The sequence below is a fragment of the Topomyia yanbarensis genome, chromosome 1 (assembly GCF_030247195.1).
Source record: "Topomyia yanbarensis strain Yona2022 chromosome 1, ASM3024719v1, whole genome shotgun sequence".
NCBI classification, from domain to species: Eukaryota; Metazoa; Arthropoda; class Insecta; order Diptera; family Culicidae; genus Topomyia; species Topomyia yanbarensis.
Genome location: NC_080670.1, coordinates 196,017 through 209,290, shown reverse-complemented (window position 1 = coordinate 209,290; position 13,274 = coordinate 196,017).

The window sequence follows — 13,274 nt, the reverse complement described above, 5'->3', positions numbered from 1 at the left end:
TTCATAACAACTTTATCCCGATTTCCAGTGTGGTGCATTTTCATTCCGCGTCTCATGCCTCCCACAGAATGGCAATACTCGTGAGAACTCGTAATGAACAATAACTTCTCAGTGGTGTAATGAATAACCCGAATAAATTATAATTTAAAATAAAACTTTCGTCTTCCGAACTTGCTTTTTGTGCATGCTAGAGGATGGTTAATTAGTGAAAAAAGATTAATGTACTACAACTTACTAAATTCTCCTTCGTTCTGGCACTTAGCGGCCCACATCCTAGAACTGCACAACTGATTTGCTTTCTACGCAAGTTACAGTACCTTCAGTCAGTAGTTCCTATACAGCTTCTCGTTTGGAATGTGGCTAGCATGCACATAAAAAACTTTTACTTCGGAGCCAAAACCAATCCTCCCTAGCGATTCAACCACAAGAAAGCGTCGGAAGAACACAACGGTACAGCAGTTTCCGCCAGGGTGGTTCTAGAACGTGGTTTCTTGTTCATGTATGAGTTCGTGTAAAACTGTATCATTCACCACACCCTTCGCGGCAGAACGAAACATTTGGTGAGTTTTATGAATTACGAAAACTTTACCATTGACTATTGTGAAGGCAAGCACAATGAGGTGAAGCAACGGGAAAACTTTGCGAAACAGCTTGTTTTGCTAGAAAACTCATAACTTGCGTTTGCATCTCTCGATTTCGACTCCGTTCCTTCATTCGTTGGATATGAACGAATATGGTTTCATCGGTTCGATCAGACCATACTTACTTCATAAAACTAAACACCGAAATTCTATGATGTGAGTTACACTACAGTATAAAAAACTACCGTAGGATGTCATTCTAGAAATTTACAAGTACATTGTTTAACGCGAATCATTTACACATTGTGGAATGTCTTCAACCAAGAAAAAACGGCCACATTGCCTTCGCTGATTGAGCAAATCCGAGATTTTTTTTTGCTAAACCCGAGGACAACTGACAACAATTGTCTCGCACTGCTCACGAGGGTATGTAGATGCAGGAGCAAAAAAGCAGACATCGTCTAAAGCATGTCATTTTCTATGTATAACACATTCGTGGAACTCGTATTGCGTCCGAGAAGTGAGGTCTCTAAACCATGGACACTAAAATAACATCGCGGTTGACGAAAAAGACACGACTGACTAACAGAAATAATTTCATGTCATTTAATTTACGTTCGTTTAGTCTGTTTTTCGATGCAGAGCTAGAACAAGATTGACGGCAGCTAAAATGTGGTAATACTGCACGCAGTCTAGAACAGAAAGAAGGAAAAACAAATCTGAATTGACGCAGACGTCTAGTACGAAAAGTCACCTTGGGCCTTGAACACACAGTAATCTAAAAAAATGTGTCCTCCGAAACAAGTGACACAATGTTATGTAAATCGGCGTGGTCACATTAAAGGAAAAAAAGCAATTACAATCAAGGTTCTGCATAAAGGATGGGAAAGGTAAAATACAGCCAGAGCAAATTGATTTTTGGTTCACCTAATGTTTTACTTTCTTTTGCTGAGAAAAATGCCCTTCTTTAAATTGCCTTTCTCCCTGGGATCCATAACCAGGATAATAGCGGGAATCATATAGAGAAAGGTGTTTTGATTTATCTAGGGCAACGTTTTTTCTATCATTTCACGCTTTAGACCTTCAAAACTAAAACATTCCTTGGAATCAACAAAGATGAGCCGGTGACACCAATGGCGACGGTATGGGCCGTACGACGTATTCGATTCTCTTGCGCTCACAGAACAGCACCAGTTTCTTCTCCCGAGCGCATAATCTTCTCAGTGCTTGTTTTGATAATAAATCACAATTTCAGCATAAATCATGTTATGTGACATTCGTGTTCACTTTTCTGTCTCTCGGCCGCCCATCTTCGAATGATTTTCTAAGCATGTATATTTTGAACGTGCTTCCATGCATTTTGCTAGATCCGGTCGATTTCGTTTCTATTTTTTGAGTTCGGAGTTAGACACTGAGGTAGGAAATGCCTCTCCATCCATGCAGACTATTCTTGCGTGAACTGATGAAACTTTTGATAGGGTTGTAGTGGATCTAGAAATACATATAAAACGTTTAGTGAAATAGTGTCTTCCCGTTTATGACATCAAGGCGTACATTATAGGCTGCCAAATAGTGTAGTGAATTTTAATTTAGATTTTTTCTGCCATCTTCGGATAAAACATCAAAACTATGCATATGGAACATGAAAAACCACCTAAAAGTGTGATGCTTTGATGTTTTGGATAACACATACTATATGAGACGGTGGCAGGACTCAGAGAAACACTCAAATCAGCATAGTACAACATCAGTGCTAGAAATTTCAAAGGGTAAACCAAATCAATGGAAAAGCAGAAAAATGGCCTATAAAAAGACAAATGAATTATTACTAATGCTCTGTTTATAACATATCTAAGTTCTTCTAATAATGCCTTGTGTTGAGAAAACTGAATTTTCCAAAAAATTTTAATCTATTTAAAGTGCATATTCTCAATAGCGCTTACTCACTGAGTAAGCTAAGAATTTAAATTGCAGCTGTTGATATCACGCTACCTCTGCAGTGCATATGTGCATAGTTCAAACTTTACTTCGATATCGACTTTTTTAAGTGACTTCCCAGTAGCATCTTTGATTTGAATTATTATTGCTTATCGTAATGTCAAAGAACACATTAAAAAAAAAGTCTCGTATCTCGCCAGGAAAAATCATATTCATTATCACTGGAACATTTTTTCGTGAAGCTTCTCGATAAACTTCCGTCACCCGCGCTAGTGCACTGGATGCACGCTGCTCGGAAAAGCTAAGACACAAGCGGGTCTTATTCAGAACCATTTGTGCGATTTAAATCTGGATGGGTTATATCTGTAAAGAATACTAAAAATTAACGCCAATTCTACAATATTCAGTTCAGCAATTCGAGAGTACGTGCTCACCGTATGCCATGAAAAATAAACTGCGTTCTGGAGCGACGGTCATTACTATGTTTATTAAAAAAAATCAAATTCATTATAATTGTTACAACCTTATTAGGGAAAGTTTGTTTAATAAGCTTTTGTAATATTGTATAGGGAAAATGCTGATAAGCCCTTGAGTATTCAAAATTAATTGAGGAAACCCTTTTAAAATAAACTATCTCACGAGTGGGAGTAGGTTCGCCAATTTTTTGAAGACGTCGATAAAATAAACTATAATAACTACCAAAATTTTTTTGTAGATCTATGTAATTGAAAAATATTCTCAAAAAATTGGATGTATCTATTAATGTGGGACACAATGAATATAATTCATACAGCAATGACCCGTTTTATCAGCCCCATGGTATTTTAGTCTTACGAAATGGGGACATTAACCCATTATAACCCAGCTATGTTAAAACTTTTGGTAATTCATAAAATACTTCGTGAGCCCGTATATTATGCCGAATTAAGTATGGGATAAATAAAATAATCACTTTGGAACGTTTTGTTGCGAAATAAACTAACGTATGGAATTTCATACACTGGGCTGATAGGGTATCAAAAAACATTACCGAGAAAATTCTGCTAATATCCTTATATTTGGCATAACATCAAATAATACCTTCAATCTTGCAGATCATTCATTTGGCAGCTTATTTGAGTGACTTTAACACTTCTGTCCTTTCTCGTACAGTTTCGTCTCATGATTGGTTCATTGCATCAAACCATCTTCCCTCAAACTTTGTAATTATTTTAAGAAAAAGAACATTTTCTTACGATAAATTACATAACAATATTCTGGTTGGAACAAGCCATGATTTGCAACGTATTATGCTTTTGTTAGCCTTGAACGCACTGATTCAATGTTAAATTCAGCGAGAAAGTTGTGAATCCCCTCCGGGTCCTAAAGAGGAAATAATTTTGCCTTAGGAAAAAAGATATCGATTCAGCCTAACGTATGAAATTTCATACCTTGAAATACCAGCAGAATTTTCGCAATTGTTTCACCAATTTCTTCCATTTTTTCGCACAGAGCCAAAAATTTTCACACCTCTTATGACCATTCCTTCTTAATCCGAAACATGAATTAGTGATTTAGAAGAAAAATTTAATAATATGTGTTGTTCATATTTTGGCTTGAATTTTATATAACTTTGACATTCGAAAACACAATGGAATTTTATAAAAAAGATTATTGAGAATACACATTATAAATTATAGGTTATTAATTAACGTTCACAGAAGACCAGAAGTTTGAAGACGCCTTTATTGTATAACAAGTATGATCCATGAAATGTGTTGTTTTTGCGCATGAAATTTCATACGCTGGGTCATAATGGGTTAATGACACACTTTTGCGAAATCCCGTCAGAAAACAAAACTATTTGATTGTTCACCGAGCATTCTGCCCTGTTGTTGCGGTGCATCCTGCCCCTTGTTTTAGTGAATTATGCCCCGTTGTTGTGCTGCATTTTACCCCCGCACAGGTGGATTTTGCCCCGCTTATTTTTCAAAGGGAAAATTAGAAAGATTTTAAAGAATTGAATATTTTTCATGTTTTTGAATATTTTGCAGTTTTATGATTGTGATTACTGAGGAAAATGCTGGCTAAACGATACCATTAGGGTGATGAGCCTATTTGCGCCATGCTTCTATTATCACCCTACCCATTTGAAGCCGTTGGTTAGAGCAGTGTCTGCCATCTTTGTTCAACGCATTGAGTCAAATGGTAGCGCAACAATAGGGGCACTCGATTCGAGTTTTCATTGTGCTCTAACACGAGAATTTTACAGTTTTCAACGCATTTATGTTATTATATTGGTTCTTAACAACGAAGCAAAGCGGTTGATGTAAATTTTTACGCATTCCATTGATTGTACGGCAAGAAATTACAGAATTAGTGAGGTACCTTGCTTAGTATGGTGAAAATAGGCTCATCACCCTAATTAAATTCTCCCAATTAGTGTTATATAGCTGAGCTATGATCATATGTCCTTAGGGGGTGTGTTTTACGCCATCTTCCCCTACACGGAGGGGCGATATCCTATTTCAAATTACTCGATACCAATTACATACGTCTATGTACGAAAAAAACCGATTCCGTAATCAAGCACTCTTGTTTATAACCAGTTGTTATATACCAATTCAACTCGCAATTTTGCGAGGCTTCGAAAACACAACACATGTGGGCAAATATTCCGAAAACGGTTCCGCAGCACTATCAAGCAATCTTGAGAAATGTAATGGCGATAGCGAGTTCATATTTTTTCGCTTCATTCATACACTGCGTGTAAAATCTCTCTCTCCCTTCCAAAACCAAATTGTCCCTTGAAAACCGCTACTCTCTATATATTTCAAAGCACACTACGGCTTTCTACCTATCTATTCAAGGTCATTCATGCCTTACGATTCGGTCGCGGTTGTATGTACGCGATCTGTATGCGACGCTCGCAAGAAATAAGCTGTTCGCTTTCACCAACACATGCACATCACTAATCGATTCGAAATTGGATCCGGTTCGACTCGTGTGGAAAAGAACGCGTTACACGATCGTACATGTTCAGTTGAGATCGGTCGCTTGTTGGTGAAAGTTCACCTATTCGTCGCGTGCCCGTCGCGGTAGAACAAAATAGTGAGCAAAAGGTGTTTGTTCCGATATATTTAACACATTCGATACGTTTGTTTGCCGGTGTTTCGCGATGAAAAGGCAAATAAAAATGATCGTCAGTATCGCGCGTTTCGGGTGTTGTTTAGAAAATCGCCGTCATATTTTTCCGTTGTTCCGTCCGGTTTTTGCGATCGTTTTTCGTGGTCGGTAGCGATTGTGAAAAGTGAAATGCGTCGATGAAAAGCGGTTATCTTTTTAGTCAATAAGAATGTGAATAGCTACATTGCTATTAATGGTGAGAAAAACTATATTTTGTTGGAGCTCGTTCGCCTACTAATCATATCAAGTGTGTTAATCGATAGCCGAAGTGTGCGATAGAGAAGCTTGCGTGCTCAGATGAAGAAGGCAGGTGGGTGTGAGCGTTCATATTAAAACGCGCTGTTTTGAAGAAGCGTTACGAGATGGAAATCAAGATCTCAGTGTTTCGGTTCGCAAAGGCACAAGTTACCGAAGGGATACGTGTCCATTTATTCCGATGCCAGTTCCTAAGTAGTGATATGTGGTGGAGAGTTATTCGCAGCGTTTCAGTTCGCAAAGCGCTGTTAGAGTGGATGTGAGTATTTTTAACGTGAATCACTATTTTCATTGTTCGATTTGGGACGACGAGAAAGCATATATTAGAGTTGTTCAAGTATCAGAAGTAACTCGAAGCACTCCGGGGGAAGCAGAGAGAAACCGGTTTCTGTATTTGTTATTTTCGTTTTTTTCTGGTAACCGGAGTGAAAATAAGCAAGTTTTTTTAGTAATTGTTTACTTTAGATGCTTCTTCCCTTGTACGCGGAAAACGTGTTTTTCTTTTTAAAGATATTCTAGTTTAGTGTTGCAGAATCATAAATTTGGGCTGGAAAGGGGAAATTTTAATAACTCATCAATAAGCTTAGATAAAAAGTTGTACCTTAGACTGCCCAGAAAAATAATGAATTTTTAAGAACTCAATTGGCCCATCTTTGAGTTGATTCCTAGTCTCACCAGGAGTATTTGCACCAAATTTGAAGCAAATCGGACAAGTCTAGCTACAGGACCAACGTGCCCAAAGTCTGCATGGAATTTTCCGACAATTTACATTGAGAAAATCCACTAGCTCGAATTTTCGCCACTAGATGACATTGCATGCATCGTATTATCACTAAGTGAAGTGATGTCTGAGTCAGTTTTGCAATGGGCCTAGCAGTGCATAGTTATGTGTGAAATCGCCTTGCTATCTAAATGATGTATAAATTAAACTTTTTTTTCTAAATTGCTGAAATTTGTGGTTCAGGCTCACTGATACTCAATTAAACACTTTTGACGACTTTTGATCACCTTCGATTGAACTGGACTCTTCAAGAAAGTTACCAAGTCCCTTAATTAAATACCTTTTTCTCCGGGATGGCCAACTCGATTTCCATAAACTTAGTTTAAATGAAAGGTGTAGTCTCCTACTGTCGAATTTGATTTGGATCGGAATTCTGCATCTGGAGTTAGGAGGTAAAGAGGTTATACAATCGCTCGAAGTTTCGACTTTCCTTTAGTACCACGAAGCCAATGTTGATGGATATGGCAAAACATGGTAGTTTATAATCCAAATACTCAAGTATTAATTGGTTGATATTACATGTTACAATAAATCTCTGTTGTAACTGTTGTTTTCTGTTTTCTTTAGCAGAGCCAACATTTGCTAAATTACACTTTAAAATCTAGATTGTGACTACATCTACCTGTTTACGTTGGTCTAGATCTTCACTGGATCGCAAACACTCCAAACATGCTAGCCATAGAGACATTACCTGGGCTATTATTAAGTAGCGCTTCGCAAAACTATGGATAGTAAATATACATCATCTTAAACCAACAGTGTGTTTCGAAATGCTTATTCGTTGCTTTATTCAACTTCTGGATTGTCAGTAGCTAGCCGTGATGTTTTACTAGGTACCTCGCAATTACTTTGTATATTTTTGCGCGAGTAGCTATCACAATTTTCTTTGAATTCTGCTCATTCTCAGTAGATCAAAGAAATATTTGTACTACTAATATTGAAAAATATACTTTCAGTGCCTTGCTAATTAAATCCCGTTACAACAGTTGACAAATTGACTCAATAGGTAGTTAACAAAAAATTCTAAAAAAAAACGAATTTACCGTGATAGGGATCCATCGTCGCAGCTTTGGGTGAAAGCTGCCGACACCGTGCGAATCAGCAACACATGTGACCATATGACACAGACGCTGATACAGTCACAATAGTCGATTAAATAAAACACTCAGGCAGGCAATTTGTGAGGACCCTAAAACAAAAAAAACTAGCTCATTGAATGAGTTTCAACGTCGCAAATGCTTAGTGTGGAAGTTTACCGTGACTTAACTTTTTATCGATTCCGACAGAATGAAGTAACAAGTTACTTTACGCTTGTCCGGACATGCCGTAGACTCAGGCGATTCGCATTTCTAATGCCAAAAGATCATGACTCCTGCGGTAGCAGACAAAGGGTTAAGTCGCCGGTAAACTCTAAGCTTGTTCATATGACCCTTTCCACACTTTTGTAAACTTTCTTCCTTCAACTCTTTGCTTTCCCTTGAGTACTATGGCTCTTAATATTGAAAAATTTACATCACCTTCCAGTCCCTTGCTAATTAAATGCCGCAACAACAGTTTACTAAGTATGTATACACAATATACACGTTCAAGCAGGCCTATTAAAATTAGAATCTACTCAGAGCTCATGATATATTTAGAGTCAAAACACACAGAACAATTACAATGCTTTTTTACTTTTACTCAGAAAGCTATATAACACTATAGTAGGTATTAAATTCAGGAGAAATATCTAAAGTGTGCGATCTTTTTGCCTTTGTCTGGAGTCTGTTCAGTTCGTGTGCACACTTTTTTTAACAGTTGTGTTGTCATTGCTTGGTTTGGTTATATTTCGATAGACCGCTCGTACCAGGGTTCCTTTGAGCCACTAGCGAAAGTGCATACGTAGCAAGGAATGTGATAATTATAACATATTGGTGTCTTGATATTTTAAACGATTTTGTTTTGCTTGTAGCCCATTTAATACACTTTGTGTTCAACAATGAACAAATTGGTGGTACTGGTTGTGGAGGTCGTACAACTCGGTACTTCTGCGCTTGAGAGAGTATGTTATCGTGCGTACTTGACATCGGTGGCCAACTATTACATATTACAAATGTCTTCCATAAATAGCAAATATGTACTGATAGAACATAAAAAGAGAAGAAATGCGGTAGGAATTCACACAATGTGTCACCTCCAGTTTGCTGCTTGTCATTTCCCATCGCTTGCATTGAAGCCATCCTTCTTGCCATCAACTGAACGGAGAGCGGCCCGACGATTGACGGTTGACAAATAAACAAAAGACGACTGAAACGTGATCAGCGGATCGAATGGTTTTGTGGCTTCACGTTCTTGAATCCTTTTTGCGTTAAACGACGAGGCTCCTTCTGCTCACTTAGTCGTTGTTTTTTCCGCCTTTTGCTGCACATCAACGTTTTAAGTTATGGTGTGTTGGAAATAAAATTTATTTGCCGAATGAGACATTAAATTTGCATGTTTTCGCAGAGTGTGTCATTTGTTTGAGCAACGTGTCTCTGATTAAATACCATCGTTCTTTTAGCTAAGGATATGGGGCTGTGAAGACTAGGTGCTGTGATTTATCTGAGAATTATTATTTTGGGAATTATTGCTCAAATCATAAATACTGTTGGGTGGATATGACTATAATTTCGACTGCGCTTGCAACATACAGGTGGTTCATAAAAGATGCTTCGTCAATCGCCCAGTTATGGATTAACTTTGATCGTTATCACGATCCCTTTGCCCGACCGAACTTGCTTTGATATTGTTTCATGGGAAATTCCTTTATCCCGATAAATCTCGTCGCTTCATAAAGGAGAGAAAATAAAGCACCGTCACAAAAATGGTGCGCGGTCTCACAACAAAGGCGCACAGTGGAAAATCCGAAAGAAGAACGAAATCCCTGGGATATTTATAATGTGTGAAAAATATTACTGCACTCTCCGATCCAATTCAGCACTATTTTTTCGCGATATTTATGCTCTGCACTTCAATCGTTACATTCTCGTAGTACTGAGAGAGGTGTTTTAGAAACGATTTGGCACGCGGCAAGTTACCGGGAAATTGTAGGGGAAATTTTCATGCCGATCACATAATAATCCCATAAATAATATATTATTTATTAAGCTGAATAAAGTCATAATAATAATCTTATTTTGCCTTCTGATGGGTTAGTTCTAGCAATATCCTCTTTGTTTCATTGCCCATTTCGCTTTCGGTCGTGTTTTTGACATAACTTATTTATTTGCTTTATATTTTTTCTCATATATCATTCAAGTGAGCACATGCACACAATCTTGTATAGAGCTCCAAAGGTGTAAGGCGAACAAAAAAGTGAAAAGTTTCAGTTTCCCCCCAAGAAAGAAAAATAAACAAAAAAAACTTTCGAGGATCCAACAAGGCACCAATGAGGAGTATAGCACAACAGCGAGGGAACCGTTTCTTCAACATCAAATTGGCATGTCTCTGAGAAGAACAAAGCATTTCAAGCGAATTGGGTATGGACCGGGAAGAAAACGTGCCGCCGTGGGGTCAGCTCCAAGAAAGAGTCCCTTTGCCTTCGCCGAAAGAGGAAGAAAAAATCTCAAATAAAAATTGCCGACACACTCTCGCAATATATCTTTTAGATCCTTTATAAATCACAATGTAATCCCTCATGCTGTACAGAAAATAATGTATAACAGCAAATATTGTATCGCACACCATTCCCTGCTCTGGAGATATTTCTGCCTCCCACTTGTCCGCCCATTTTCGGCAGCAGTGCGAAAATACCTTCTAGCCCGGGTGGAGACGATCCCTTCGTAATTCGGGTATTTTCCACACTCACCCTTAAACAGTTGCCACCAGGCCATGGATGCTGCCCTGAATAACGTCCATCTTCATAGAATGAGTGGAAACCTCGCCTGTACAATGAAGGTGGCATTCTGTGGTATGCAATAAATATAGTACCACAGCTTGCTATTTATTCACGACCATCAGCGTCACCATCATTGCCTAGCAGCGGCGTGGATACTGAGACATTACCGTTGCAGGATTTAGCAACTTAAAATAACAGCGAATTACAAATGGGAAAAAAACTTTTTAAAATATTTTTTTTCTCTCGCTCAAATCATTTGACATATAAATTACTTAGTTTTGTTGAGGATCTCAGAATTATCTTTTATTCTTAACTACATTCTTTTGAAGAATTTTCTCATGCTCAATGCATTGCCTCCTGGGGATTTTCGAAGGCCCGCATGGATGGATGATTTCACAAACCAGTAAGAAAAAAATACTATAATTAGTGGGAGTATTGCGTAACTGAGAATGCTACGAAGACACCTGCTGATCATGTAATTAAAGGAATTGGTTCATGCTGCTTCGTTCTCGGACTCCCAGTGAGTGTGCACTCATGCTTTAATCTTCACTTCTAGAAAGTTCGACAGCTATCTTCCCCTCTTACATACCGGTAGTATGAAGAAATAAAGACATAAATTGCTATTTAGGGCACGTGTTATATTATTTTCACATTAAATTTAACTTATTTTCATTCTTTGAACACCCTGCTACCTTCCGTTTCAAAACTCATTATTCTCCACTTGAATTCTCCATCCGCCGTTAAATACGACCCTCTACTCCAGCAAAGGCAAATGCTGTCTTGCTCACGGAGAATAGCAGAAATCGACGGATCCCCTCCAGTTATCTAGCGTCTGTGGAAACGAATAAGAACATGGGGAAATTACGTGGCATTTTGGGGGAGTATAAAATACATTTAAAAAGAGAAAATACGTTTGAGATCGTGAAATTTCAAAGGGAAATTAGTTTTACCGAACTTGAACACCAGAAACAGATGAATCCTACTATTTTGTGCATTCTCAAAAAAATAGAAGGGTTCAATAAATTGCGTGAGCTAAGGCTACATGGGTTGTTTTTTTCCTCTCGACACCTATTTTTCCGGCGACTGACCAACATCGAACGGTGTTTAGAGTACAGGCACGAAGAAAATTTGTCCACTGTTCTACGACGATTTTTAAGCGCCACAAAAAGTTACTCCTTCTTTAGGACGATCCTTCAACCAAATTTGCGACGACAATGCTGACATTCTTGAAGCAAATCCAAGCTAAAGGCATTTTTTCCATTACAAAAACTATTCGCAAATGACCAACACGATCGATAGCGACAAATATGCTCTCCGTCATAATGTAGGGGAGCCCGGGGCTATTAAGACCGTGAGGATAATTCAGACCCCCTCGATTTCTCCGAAAATCGTAAGCCTTTCTGACTGTTGTACATATTCGTGCAACCGCTATTTTGAAACATAAATTTTGACAGCTGAATCTCATTCCTATATTTTTCTTGAAAGGAGATACAACGTGTTTCATTTTTGCATTCCACAATACAAAAATCATTATAATGATAAAACCGTGATTAAAGCAACAAATAAAAGTGAAAAAAATAACAGAAAAGTGTTCTGAAAAGCTTGAGGCTCCTATTTTATGGAATGATTTCTGTTTAGAGTTGAAAACACATATTTTTAAGACGGTCACCACTTTTGTGCGAAATGAGCGTACTGAGATATTAAGACCCCCAATTCCATCAACCAACGCCCAGCGGCTTGCGGCTTCGCACACGATTGTACATGCCACAGATTTAGTTTTTTAAAGCAATCCTAATGGGTTTTTCCAATGAAAATTTCATAGGTAAACATAATTCCATTATAAAAAATGGCGGGCTGAATTACCCTGTAGGGATGTCCGAATTACCCCTACATTGTAAAAGCATTGGAAAACGTAAAATTTTGCAAATCATCGCCTAGCGGTACCATGGGGCGGTGGAAATAAATTTTTATTGCTTCAAAATGTAGCTGAGGTTTAAACTAACAATTACCTCATATGATCGATAAATTCTTTCCACTTACCGACCTAAAAATGTGATTTGCTTAGATAGGTCCGAAAAGCCTCGTATTCCTTTATGTACTGGATGGATTCTTCGACGGAATGCTATCCGATGGTAAATAGCATTGGTTTACAGTCCGGATCTATCCGCTGAATTCGACAAAATAAACCATGTCAAACGTCTATCTGCTTCATTTTCCGCTACTTCAGCATTCAGCAAAAAAGCCATCTAAATCCAGTTATATTTCCCGTTTATTTTAATTATATTAATATCAAATTGCAAGAATCCCGCCTTCCTTTTACTGACGACTCGCAGATGTTTCATCGAAAACGAGATTTTTTCAATGAGATTGGACAGCTTTTATACGCGGTGTTCGTGCGGAAATGTCATCTGATTCAGGTCAACTACCATTTGTTCGACTCGAGCCTTTCAAATGATTCCCAGTTCAAGGATCTCGAAGTCAATTTCGTCAAGTCAGGATTCGGTGCTTACGTTCGAACCACATACCTTATACATAGCGGATAAGGCATCAAGACAGTAAGGATTCATCTTTCGGTTAGGGTTGTCTGTACACAGTGTTAAAATGCTCATTCCTCAACAGAATCGAAACTGTGTAACACCGCACAGAGGTGTAACTCCTATAAATTCCTGCCTAAAACCCAAAATAACAATTTGTGATT